Source organism: Macrotis lagotis, chromosome X (assembly GCF_037893015.1).
Source record: "Macrotis lagotis isolate mMagLag1 chromosome X, bilby.v1.9.chrom.fasta, whole genome shotgun sequence".
NCBI lineage: Eukaryota > Metazoa > Chordata > Mammalia > Peramelemorphia > Peramelidae > Macrotis > Macrotis lagotis.
The window spans coordinates 201,221,331-201,235,743 of NC_133666.1; positions in this window are offsets into that span (position 1 = coordinate 201,221,331).

Consider the following 14,413-nt stretch of genomic DNA (forward strand, 5'->3'; position numbering starts at 1 on the left):
AGAGAGGGAATGGGGGCATTGTCTCAAATGAAAGAGACAAAAAAAACTTTTGCAGTGGAGGTGGAAATAGAGGGGTGAGAGGCAAAGTTTGAAACTCATTCTCTTTAGAATTGGTTCAAGAGAAAAGAATAGACACATCAGACACAATCAGTTGGGTATAAAAATCTATGTTTTCATAAAATTACAGAGTACTATATCCTTAAAAAGATATTTCTAAAAAGAAAACAAATTAAAGTTCAAGGAAGTATAGATTAGATAAAATATCTTCTTACTCTTTTTATTGTAATTAAAATTAAGGAAATGGATGGGAGGGTAGAGTGTTAGGAAAATCATATCATACTTATGTATGATCTCAAGCAAGTCTATAGTGACATCATACCAACTAGAGCAAAGGCTCTTATAAATTGTACCTTTTGATTTTACACTATGGGCCTCATATCCTCTTAGCACAATACCATATTACAAAAGGAAGAAATTGCCCTGTAAAATTTTGCCAGAGAACATTATTACTGGAAATGATGTAACAAAGCAAACGCACTTTATTTTCAAGAGTTTCCACTATTTTACCATTGCTAAATACCACCTAAAATCACTAGACATAGTATCATGGAATATATGTATTCATTTAAAATAAAAGTATAGTATTTGAATAGATTTATAAGAAATGATATATTTTTTAAATTTTCCTTTTGCAAAAGCAATGAAGATATAAAAGAATATGTACATATTGAAGACAGTCTGGCACAACATTACAAACTGTCTTTGAAATGATCTTTTCCCTAGCACAGAAAGGTTTCCTGATAAAAAGTTGGCCAGTAGAAAATTATTACAGTCCAGGCAATCACTCTGGTAACTAGGCACTCAACCTGGCCTTCAAATACTCCTTCTAATTATCATTAGTTATTTTTCTTTATCCTAAAAGTTATCTAGTGTCATTGAACAGAATATAATCAGTGCTCTAGTTAAAGATAACAGTCTTAAAAATACTAAATAAAAAAGTCCTATCAACATGGAATTATGGCTGTTAGGAATTAATTGCTAAAGGAGCATAACTAGATCTGTATTCCTTCAGATAAGTTATGAGAGCAACTTCTACTTTCCCTGAAAAAGAGGAAAATAACTAAACAGAATTTCTAATTCACTATCTAGAGCAGACTATTGTAAAGTACTCTATTCCATCACCTTATGGATACAGCATCAGAATATGATAATGTCATCACCACTGCCATTATTGGGTAAATATTTGATTTTTCTTCTCATTCTTGGATTAATTTCTATTCCTTCACAACCAATATCACATCAGTCATAAATAACCTATAGCATCTTATTCCTTAACACTATTCAAATAAATCGCACCTTGAATTATCAGTTAGACCTCAATATCTCAAATATTTAATAGCTACTCTCAGTTAATAAGAATTCAGGAAAGAGCAGAGGAGGGACTCAGGTATTTATAGGCTTATTTCAAGAACTGTTTGGCTATTTTTAGATTGGATTTCTTTGTTTGAAAACAGTTTCTTCATATCTTCATATATGTGTATGTATACATATATAAATATATGTATATGCTTATACATGAATACATATGTATTTCAAATATATGTGTATTGAAATATTTATATCTATATTTTTGAAAGTTATATTATTTTTTCAATTATATGCAAAGGTAATTTTCAATATTCATCTTTTTTTAAGTTTTTGACCTTTTTCTACTTCCCTCTCCTCTTCCCCCATCCCCATGAAAGTGAGTAATCTAGTATAGGTTATAAATGTACAAAAATGTTTAATATATATCCAAATTAATTAAATTGTGAAAGAAGAATCTATAGGGAAAAATATGAGGCAAAATGAAATAAAACATAAAACAAATTTTTAAAAGGGAAAATAGAATGTTTTGGTTTGCATTGAGACTCCATAGTTTCATGCCCTCATGTGGAAGGCATTTTCTATCTCAAGTCTTTTAGAATTGTTCTTGATCACTGAACTGGAGAGAGTAACTTAGTTCATCATGCGTGATCCTCACACAGTATTGCTGGTAGTGTTCAAAATGCTCTCCTGGTTATGCTCACTTGACTCAACATCAGTTCATACCAGTTTTTTCAAGTATTTCCTCAGCCAACCCACTCATAATTTCTTATAGAATAATTGGTCCTCCATCATATACCATAATTTCTTCAGCCATTCTCCAATTAATGGATATCCCTTAATTTTGCAATTCTTTGCCACTACTAAAAGAGCTGCTATAAATATCTTTGTTGATATGGGTCTTATCCACTTTTTATGATCTCTTTGGGGTATATATTTAATAGTGGTATAACTAAATCAAAGGACATGCACAGCTTTATTGCACTTTGGGCAGTTCCAAATAAGTGGTTGGATCAATTAACAACTCCATCAAGAAAGCATTAGCATTCCAATTTTTACAACATAACCTCCAACATTTTATCATCTTTTTCTTTAATCATTTTAGCCAATCTGATAGGTGTGAGGTGATAGTTCAGAGCTATATTTCTCTAATCAATAATTATTTGGAGAATTTTTTTCATATGACTATAGTTAGTTTCAATTTCTTCATAGGAAAGCTGTCTATTTATATACTGTGATAAAATTTCTACAAGATAATAACTTTTATTCTTATGAATTTGACTCAGTTCTCTATATGTTTTAGAAGTGAATCCTTTATTAGAAACAATAAATGTGTCAAACTGTTTATCAGCTGTCTTCATTTCTACTAATGTTGGTTGCATTGGCTTTCTTTTTGCAAAAATTTTCTTAATTTATTGCAATCAAAATTATCTCTCTGGATAAGTCTGTGGACTTCTGCACAAGATGGTGGAGAGAAGACAGTCACTGTACTAAAGTCTCCTGATATTCCCTCATATATATTATGAAACAAACCTCTTAACAGAATCCAATCGACAAAACCCAGAATGAGAAGCTAGGAGAAAAACATCTATCTCAAGGTATGTTTTCTGGGATCCTGGGTGAGCCTGAATGAAGAGGGAGGACTTTGTTGGATGAACAGGACAGGGTGAGAGCCTGAGAGGCTGAGAGCAGGACTGGACTGATCAACCACAGGGGTGTGGGTCAACTGGGAAGCAGAGGTATTGGTTGTGGTGGTCTGGGGGAACTCAGAATCCATACCTTCATTTCAGCTGAAGCCTCTTCCAAGAACAACACAATTACAGCCCACCTCAGCCACAGGCTCAGGTGTGAGCAGCAGATTTCCCTCAGTAGTGAATAAGGAGAGAAATTACCTTGCCCTAGGTCAAAGCCCACCATTGTTCAAAGATAAAAGCATTCAGCAGTTTCACCCACCCATTCTAGGCCAATGGAGAGGTCCTCAAATCAAGGTCAAAGACACTCCAGAGAAAGCAACCAACACAGCCTACTGGCTGGCCCACTTGGAGTTAATAAACCCACTGAGTAAATCTCTGAGAGCCATCCCCTCCCAACACAAAGTCTTAGGAAAATGAAGAAAGGCAAGTAGAAAGGAGGGTACATAGAAACATTCCTGGAAGGAAAAGACCCTAACTCAGAGAGAACTTGCACCTCTGAGGAGAATATGATCTGGTCTCAGCACAGAAAAGCTTCCTTGAAGAAATCAGGAAGGAGTTTAAAAATCAATTGAAAAATTTGGGAGAAAAAATTAACACCTTGCAACAAGAAAACAAATCCTTGGCAAATACAATTGGACAAATACAAAAGGAAAATATTTCTCTCAAAACCTCAATAGCTCAAATGGAAAACTCTTTCAAAAATAGGATTGACCAACTGGAAAAGGAGTTGCAAAAGGTAAATGAAGAAAATTCTTCTCTCAAAAAAGAACTGAGTCTGTGGAAACTAATGACTTCATGAGACAGCAAAAGTCTGTTAAACAAAAACAAAAAATAAAAAGAAACAGAAGAAAATTTAAAATACCTCATCAGCAAAACCAGGGCTGTTGAGAATAGATTGAGAAGGGACAACCTGAGAATTATAGATCTTCCTGAAAACATTGAAGAGAAAAAAAACCTAGACTTATTATTACAGGATTTAGGGATGGAAAACTGCTCCTGTATCATGGAACCAAAGGGCAAAATAGTTATTGAAAGAGTACATCAATCCACTCAGGAAAAAGATCTTAAAATGAAAAGACCAAGAAATGTTGTGGTCAAATTCCAGAAGTATCAGATAAAAGAGAAAATCATGCAAGCAGGCAGAAAGAAACAATTTAGATGCCAAAGAGTTACAGTAAGGATTATGCAGGACCTGGCTGCATCAACATTAAGGGACTGAAGGGCCTGGAATGAGATATTCCAAAGAGCAAGAAGCAGAACACAGCCAAGCATCTACTACCCAGCAAAGCTGAGCCTTCTCTTCCAGGGGAAAAAAATGGTCATTTAATGAAATGAGAGACTTCAAACATTTCCTGATGAAAAGACCAGAGATAAATAGAAAATTTGGACATCAAACAGGAGACTTCAAGAGAGCACATTCAAAGGTAAAAAAAAAAGTGTAAAGAAAAAAATTCTATCCGATAAGTTGAAATGGGCAATACTCCTAACTGGGAGAAAGATTCTCATAATTCTTTTGAATTGTAACTCTATTAGAGTGAATATACTTAGCCAGAAGTGATGAACACTCATGACTTTTCTGTGACTCAGAATGATCTAACTATATATATATATATATATATATCTTGGGGAAGCTAGGTGGCACAGTGGATAGAACAATGGCCCTGAGTTCAAATCCAGCCTCAGACACTTAATAATTGTCTAGCTGTGTGGTCTTGCGTAAGCCACTTAACCCCATTTGCCTTGCAGAAACCTAAAAATAATCACTTTAAAAAGGGGGACAGTAAGGAGATGGTAGGTTGGAGGAGATTGAATGTAGTAAATCTTGTTACATTAAGATGGACAAAAAAACCTATTGTAATAGAGGGGAAGAAGGGAGGGGGGGTGAGAACCACCTGAATCTTATTCTCATCAATCTTGGCTTAAAGTTAACTTACACACACATTCACTTAAGTTAAGAAACTTATCATACCATTCAAATATTAAAAGGGGAAAAGGAGAGGGGAGGATGGGGAAGGGGAGAAAAAGGGGAACTAACAGAAGGAAGGGAAGGAAGAAGGGGCAAAGGGAAAAGGGAATGAAAGGAGAAGGTGGTTGAATATAGGAGGGCAAACACACCAAAGGTGGCAGTATTCAGAAACAAAAACTGGGGAATATCGATAAAGTGGGGAAATGAGAAAAATAAAAGCAGAAGGAAGATAGCATGGAGGGCAATAAAGAGTTAGCAATTATAACTTTGCATATGAATGGGATGAATTCTCCCTTAAAAGGTAAATGAATAGCAGAGTGGATTAAAAAACAGAATCTTACAATATGCTGCTTACAAGAAACTCATTTGAAGCAGAGAGATACATATAGAGAAAAGGTAAAAGGCTGGAACAAAATATATTTTGCTTCAGCTGAAGTGAAAAAACAGGGGTAACAATCCTTATCTCAGGCAAAACAGCTGCAAAATTAGATAACATTAAAAAGATAAGGAAGGAAACTATATCCTCCTAAAAGGTACCAAAGAAAATAAAGTAATTTTAATACAAAATATGTATGCACCCAATGGTATAGCAATTCCAATTCTTAGAGGAGAAGTTGAAAGAGCTACAGGAAGACATAGACTGCAAAACTCTACTAGTGGGAGACCTCAACCTCCCACTCTCAGATTTAGATAAATCTGATCATAAAATAAACAAGAAGGAAGTTAAGGAGTTAAATCGATTGTTAGAAAGCAGATATGATAGACTTATGGAGGAAATTGAATGGGAATAGAAAGGAATATATTTTCTTTTTTTGCAGTACATGGCACTTACACAAAAATTGACCATGTACTAGAACATAAAAACATAATGCTCAATTGCAGAAAGGCAGAAACAGGAAATACATCTTTCTCGGATCATAATGCAATAAAAATCTATTTCCAATATTGGGCAAGGAAGACATAGACCCAAAACCAATTGGAAAAGCAATTACCCCATTTTAAAAAAAAAAAAATGAGTGAATCAATCAACACATTATAGAAATAATTAATTATTTCATCCTAAATAATGACAATAATGAAACAACATACCAAAACCTATGAGATTGACTCAAGGCAGCTGTCAGGGGATATATTATATATTTAAATGCTTACATGATAAAAAAAAAAATGCTTACATGAGTAAATTAGAGAAAGAGGAAATCAATGAACTAAAAATACAATTAAAAATATTAGTAAAAGAACAAATTAAAACCCCCAAAATAAATTCCAAAGGTAGAAATTCTAAAAATTTAAGGAGAAATTAACAAAATTGAAAGCAAGAAAACTATTGAACTAACAAATAAAAAAAGAGTGGGGTTTATTTAAAAAAAACAATAAAATTGATAAACCTCTGGTCAATTTGAATAAAAAAAGGAAAGAAGAAAACCACATTGCTGTATCATAAATGAACAAAGTGAACTCACCACCAATGAGGAGGAAATTAAAGTAATAATTCAGAATTATTTTGCCCAACTCTATGCCAACAAATTGGACAATCTAAGGGAAATGGGTGAATATTTACAAAAATATAAGTTGCCCAGATTAAATGAAGAGGAAATTAAAAACGTAAATAACCCTATCTCAGAAAAGAAATTCAACAAGCCATTACTGAACTTCCTAAGAAAAAATTTCCAGGGCCAGACAGATTCACAAGTAAGTTCTATCAAACATTCAAGGAAAAATTGGTTCCAATTCCATATAAACTGTTTGGAAAAATAGGTGAAGACAGAACTCTGACTAACTCTTTCTATGACAACAATATGGTGCTAATAGCTAAACCAGGAAGAGTTAAAACAGAGAAAGAAAATCATAGACCTATTTCCCCGGTGAATATAGAGGCAAAAAACTTAAAATCTAAGTAAAATGATTACAAGATATCACTAGGATAATACATTATGAAAAGTAGGTTTTATCCCAGGAATTCAGGGTTGGTTCAATATTAGGAAAGCTGTTAGTATAATTAATTATATCAATAAAAACCTATCAGAAATCATATGATTATATCAATAGATGCTGAGAAAGCTTTTGACAAAATACAGCACTCATTCCTATTTAAAAACACTAGAGAGTGTAGGAATAAATGGATTGTTCCTTAAAATAATAAGCAGTATCTATCTGAAACCATCAATAAGCATTAAATGCAATTCACATAGGCTAGAGGCATTCCCAATAAGATCAAGGGTGATACAAGGATGTCCATTATCACCACTACTATTCAATATCATATTAGAAATGTTAGCTTCAGCAATAAGAGAAGAAAAAACTGAAGGAATTAGAACTGGGAAGAAAGAGACAAAACTCTCACTCTGTGCAGATAATATGATGGTATACCTAGAGAATCCCCAAAAATCATCTAAAAAACTATTAGAAATGATTAGCAACTTTAGCAAAGTCACACGATATAAAATAAACCCTTATAAATCCTCAACATTTCTATATATGACTAGCAAGATACAGCAGAGAGAGCTAGAATTCAAAATCCAAATTCAAAGTAACCTCAAACAATTTAAAATGCCTGGGAGTCTATCTGTAAAGGCAGACTCAAAACCTTTTTGAAAACAATTACAAAGCACTTCTCACACAAATAAAATCAGATCTAAATAACTGAGCAAACATCAACTGCTCATGGATAGCTTGAGTTAATATAATAGAAATGACAGTTCTACCAAAACTAAACTACCTGTTTAGTGGCCTACCAATCAAAATTCCAAAAAAATTACTTAAATGAGTTAGAAAAAGTTGAAAGTAAATTCATATGGAGAAATAAAAAGTCCAGAATTTCCAGGGTTTCAATGGGAAAAAAGTACAAAAGAAAGTAGCTTAGCCTTATCAGATCTAAAATTATGTTATAAAGCATCAGTCTTCAAAAATCTCTGTTATTGCCTAAGAAATATAGTAGTGAACCAGTGGAATAGACTAGGTGCAATAGAAAGAAATGATTATAGTAATCTGCTGTTTGATATACCCAAAGAGTCCAGCTATTGGGAAAAAAAACTTTCTCTTTGATAAAAAAAAAAAAACTGTTGGGAAAATTGAAAGTTAGTATGGAAGAAACTTAGATTAGACCAATACTTCACACCTTATACCAAGATAAGATCAAAATGGATACAGAATTTAGACATTAAAAACTAAAAAATACTAGATAATTTTGATTATATTAAATTAAAATCTTTTGCACAGACAAAACCACTGTAACCAAGACCAAAAGAAATATAATAAACAATTTTTCAACTAGTATTTCTGACAAAGGACTCATTTCTAAAATATACAAAGAACTGACTCAAATTTTGAAAATAAACAAGCCATTCCCAATGGACAAATGGTCAAAGGATATGCAAAGGCAATATACAGAGGAGGAAATCAAAGTGATCCATAGTTATATGAAAAATTGTTCTAAATCATTACTTCTCAGAGAAATGAAAATTAAAGCATCTCTTAGGTACCACCTCAACCTCTCAGACTGGTCAATGTGACCAGACATTACAATGATCAATGTTGGAAGGTATGTTGGATATCTGGGACACTAATACATTGTTGGTGGAGCTGTGAACTCATCCAAACTTTCTGGAGAGCAATTTGGAATTATGCCCAAAGGGCAACAAAAATGAGCACACCCTTTGATCCACTACTGGATCTATATCTTGAAGTGCTTATAAAACAAAGGGTAAAAAACATCACTTGTACAAAAATATTAATAACAGCCCTGTTTGTGGTGGAAAAATTTGGAAATTAAGTGAATGTCCTGTGGTCTATGTGTGTCATAGAACACTATTATTCTATTAGAAATCAGGAGGGATGGAAATTCAGGGAAGCCTGGAAGAATCTGCATGAACTGACACTGAGAGATGAACAGAATCAGAAACACACTGTACACCCTAACAGCAACATGGGGATGATGATCAACCCTGATGGACTTGATTATTCCATCAGTGCAACAATCAGGGACAATTTGGAGCTGTCTGCAATGGAGATATATCAAGAGAAAGAATTGTGGAGTTTAAACAAAGACCAAAGACCTTTAATTTTTAAAAAAAGTTATCTTATTATGTAATTTTGTTATCTCTCATACTTTATTTTTCTTCCTTAAGGATACGATTTCTCTCTCAACACATTCAACTTAGATCAATGTATACCACGGAAACAATGTAAACACTAACAGGCTGCCTTCTGTGGCGGGGAGGGAAGCAAGATTAAGGGGAAAATTGTAAAACTCAAATAAAATCTTTCTAAAAAAAAGGAAAAGACTAACATAAAAAAGAAAGAGCCACTTCCCTAAAACAAATGAATGTGTTCTTGTCAACTGATTAACGGCAACAAAAGAAAAGATTGAAATTCATGAAAAAAATTATTTCTTTTCCATTTATGTTTTCTATCTCTTGTTTGATCATAAACTCCTTTCCATAGCTTTGACAAATAAATTTATTTTTCTCTTTAGTAACCAGCTTCTCATTTAGAATGGATAAAGATGTTTATCAGAGAAAATTAATGTAAATTTTTCCCAATTACTTTCTTCCCTTGTGATTTTAAAATTAATTTTGGGCAAAAACATTTAATTTTATGGAATCAAAACTATAGGTGGTATGGGGATAGAGAGCATGGATAGGTATAATTTCAAATTCAGCTTCAGACATTTGCTAGCTCTGTGACACATGGTAAATCATTTAAGATCTCTGCCATAGTTTTCTCATATATTAAATAACAACATAAAAGCATCCACTTTCTTCCTTTGGGGGGATTTTTACAAGTCAATGGAGTTAAGTGACTTACCTAAGGTCACAAATCTAAGTAAGTATTAAATGTCTGAGGTTGAATTTGAACTCATCTCCTCCTGAGTCCAGGGCCAATACCATACCCACTGTGCCACCTAACTGCCACAAAAGAACTCATTTTTAAGATAAAAATAATTCACAAATATTGTAAAAATTAAAGCATTATATAGAAGGTAATGAATATAATCTTTGATAGTCTCTGTCCTTTGTCACTGAAGTCTTCCTCATTACACAGCTGGAGAAGAATTTTCTTTCTTAATTCTCTCCTTTGTTTATGATATGACCATTTATATCTAGATCATCTGCTTATTTGGACTTTAATCTTTATCTTCTGAAGTAGCTCTAAACAATTTCTGTCACAAGGATTTCCATTTTTCTCCATTTTGGGGGGTAAATCTTTATTATATTAGTTGGGACTTTTCAGTTTACCAATTGTACTATTGTATTTGTTTGCTTCTCTATGTTTTGTACCAAATCTGTCCCTCTAACTTTTTTGAAATGGTATTAAGTAGCTTTAATGAGTTCTTATTTGTCATATAGTTTGAGATGTTATATCCACCCTCACTCACACATGGAAGCAAATATACTCCCAGCACATATTTCTCACTTTTTTCATTATTTTATGTGGGTTTCTTGACCTTTTGTTCCACCAAGTCATTTTTTTAGCTTTATAAAGTAGTTCATTGGTGTTTTCATTAGCATGACTTTAAATATGTAAGATAAATTAGGAATCATTGCCATTTAAACTTTATTTGTTCAGAATGGCCTCAAACAATTAATATTTCTTCAGCCATTTAGATAAGGTTTTATTTCACCAAAGGATTTTGAGTAAACGTATTTATATCATTTTTTTGTATGTTTAGGAAGTAGATTTTCAATTATTTCCTTTCTTCTTCATTAAATGAAATTTATTTCTTACTCTTCCTGTCATTTTTTATTGTTAATATATATAAAAATGATAATTATTTCATACCTTGTGAATTTGTTTGAATTTAATAAATATTTCTATCAATTTTTTGATGACTCCCTAAGATTCTTTAAATTTTAATCACTGAGTGATAATTTTGCTTTTTTGTGTGTGACACTCATTGTATCAATTTATTTTTACTATCTCATTGACATAGTTAATAATTCTGACACAATAATAAATAATAATGGTAATCATAGATATCTTTTATATCTCTAATTTTACTGCAAAGTTTCCCCATGATTGATCTAGTACTACAAAGTTTTATCCATGATTGATCTATCTAGTTTGTTATCTAACTAGTTATTTATCTAACTATAGATAGCTTAAGCATACATATATATGCATATATGTATGCATAAGTATGTGCATGTATGTATAATTAGTTCTTTTTTAATGGTGGATATAGAATAATTTTGTCTCCCTTGTGTATGAGGATCTTTTTCCTGGTAACATGGAGAATTTGTTGCTTTCTATAGAATTAATAAATTTAATTATTGAACCTACCCAGGACATAAGATACAATATAAACCTTATAACCTTCCCTTTCATTCCTTCCCCTTCTTTATTATAAGTTCATGTATCTGTGAATTATTATTGCAAAATACATAAAATTGATTCAATGAGGTAGATGATGCAGAGGACAATGTTGTTTTGAACTTATGACTTGCACAGGAAAAAACATTTGGGAAAATTTTAAAAATAAAATAAATTTGACTCTGAAATGGTGAGGCCCACAAAGAAACAAAAGAGAAGATAACTGATTGAAAATGCAAATACTGACATAAATGACAGTCTTGAAGAAGAGAAGCAAAATGTACTAACATCAAAACAACATCAAGCAATCAATCTGTGATGTTATTTGATATATTTTCTTTACAAGCATACCCTATTGATTGTGAAGACAAAATGCATAAACCTAAAGATAATAGATCTTTCTGAAGAATATGACAAATCCATAAATGTGAACAAGAAAACTATTCTGAACTTTTGAACACAGAAAATTGAAAGAATGCATAGAGGGCAACTGGGTAGTGGAATGAATAGAGCTCTGGATCTGGAGTCAGGAGGACTTGAGTTCAAAACTGGCTTCAGGTCTTGGACAAGTCATTTAACCCCATTGCCTTGAAAAAAATTTCAAATAAAAATATTAATATTAAATTGTCCAAATCTGCTAGAACAAAAAGACTATATAACCATTGAAAGAATACACAAAACCCTTCCAGAAAGAAACACTAGGATAAAAACCTTTTATAGCCAAATTTCAGAACTCTCAAATAAAGGAGAGAATACTACAAGCAGCGAAAAGAAAACAATTTAAAGGCAAAGGAAACATAATCAGACTCACACAAGAACTATCAATGTCAACACTGAAGGACCAGAAGATTAAGAATACCATATATTAGAGGGCAAAGGACCTGGGATTACAACCCAAAATTTACTACACAGGAAAGTTCAATATATATTATCAGGAGAAAAGATGGATATTTAATGATATAGAGGACTTCCAGAATTTTCTGACACAAAGACCAGAACCGAAAAGAAAATTAAATCACCAAATACGCAAATTAAGAGTTGCATAAAAAGGTAAATGAAAAGGAGAAGGAAAAAACAAAGCAAAAAACCCCACAAATGTTGGTCAAGTCCATCAGAATGATTGCAACCCTAAAAGGGAAGATATAATATTTCTAATTCTTGAGAATTTTACTTCTCTTAGGATAAGTAAAGGCATGAATATGATTGAAGGCATAGGACTTAAAGGATATGAGTAGAGTTGGATCTTGGCTCTCCATTGAAGAGGTCCAAGATAACATCACTGTATTTGAGACAAAAAGCCCTGATGAAAAGCAGGGATGCTAACTCTAAACTTAAGTGTCCCATTATCATTTGAACCACTTTAATTCTACTGTGCTGAAAAAGCATAGCACTTTCTGTGATGAGGGCATCATAAACTGGATGATCCTGAGTCATTGTCTTACGATCATTTCCAAAGATCTCAGGTGAGACATTCAGAGTCTCCCAGTAATTAGAGCCCTTGAAGATTCTTGTAGTTAATTAAATAAGGGTTTGACATAATCCTTGCTTCACTAAACAAGGAGTTAATTACCCAGGGTAGTTAGGGGGAGGTGAAGTGTGACAGAAAATAGGCCTGGAAGGAGGGAAACAAATAGTTCAAGAAATGATTTGACTTTGAATGATACTTTGGCTCATGGGGCAGGTTGCATGTCTCTAGAGGATACTTGAAAAGGGGTCAAGTAAAAAAAAATGATTCTAATTATAAGTTGATGCAATTTAAGACAACATTGCTTATCAAGCAATCAATCTGTGATGTTACTTGGATAAGAATTTGAGCTTATCAGGCAATCAAATCATCAAACTGTTTTGATGAAACTTGATTAATAGTACATGAGTGGTAAGGCAAAAGGCACAAAGATTTATAATTTTAGAGGGAAAGAAGAGAGAGTGTGAACAATGAGTGAATTCTATTCAATAGATTTGACCCAGAGAGGGAATAAGATAAATTCACAGGGGTTTGAGAATCTATCCTAATCTACAGGGAAGGGGGGGGGGGAAGGAAAGATAAGGGAAGAAGGGACTGATAAAAGGGAAGCCAGAGGTATAACAGAAAATAAACTGAAAGTTAAATTTTAAAAGAAAAGTTAAAGGGGGGAAAGGGAGTAAAATTTTGGTGAGGAAGAATAAGAGGACAGGAAAGAAAAATATAAATGGAAAAAGATATCACAGAGGGAAATCAGAACTAGTAATCTTAATTATAAATGTAAATGGGATGACCTCTACCATAAAATGGAAGCAGATAGCAGAGTGGATTAAAAAACAGGATTCTACAATATGATGTTTACAAGATACACCTTTGATGCAGAGAGATGTGCACAGGGAAAAAGGGAAAAGAATGGAGCAAGATGAATTATGCCTCAGCTAAAATAAAAAAAGTCAGTGGTAGGGATCCTGGATCTCAGGTAAAGCAAAAGCAAAGATTGAGCTCATTAAAAGGGATAAGGAAGAAAACTACATCTTCTTAAAAGGTACCAATATTAATGAAGCTATATCATTACTAAACATGTACGCACCTAGTAGTACAGTATCCAGATTTCTAGAAGAAAAGATGAGCAGATTACAAGGAGACATAGCAAAACTTTAATAAGAGGGGACCTCAAACTCTCTCTCAGAACTAGATAAGTCTAACTGCAAAATAAGCAAGAAGGAAGTTAAGAAGGTGAATGAAATCTGAAAAAAAAACTGAGCTATGATAATCCTCTGGAGAAAACTTAATGGGAATAGAACAGAATATACATTTTTCTCAGGAGTATGTGGTACCTATAACAATACTGGCTATTTTGTAGGGCACAAACACCTTATAATCAAATCTAGAAAGGCAGAAATAATAAATACACACCTCTCAGACTATGATGCAATAAAAATTACATGTAATAATGAGATGTGGAAAGATAAACCAAAAACTGATTGGAAACTAAATAACTTAATCTTAAATAATGGGTGGACCAAACAGTAATAATAGAAACAATCAATAATTATATCCAAGAAAATGATACTAATGAGACATCATATGAAAATTTATGGGAGCAGCCAAGGC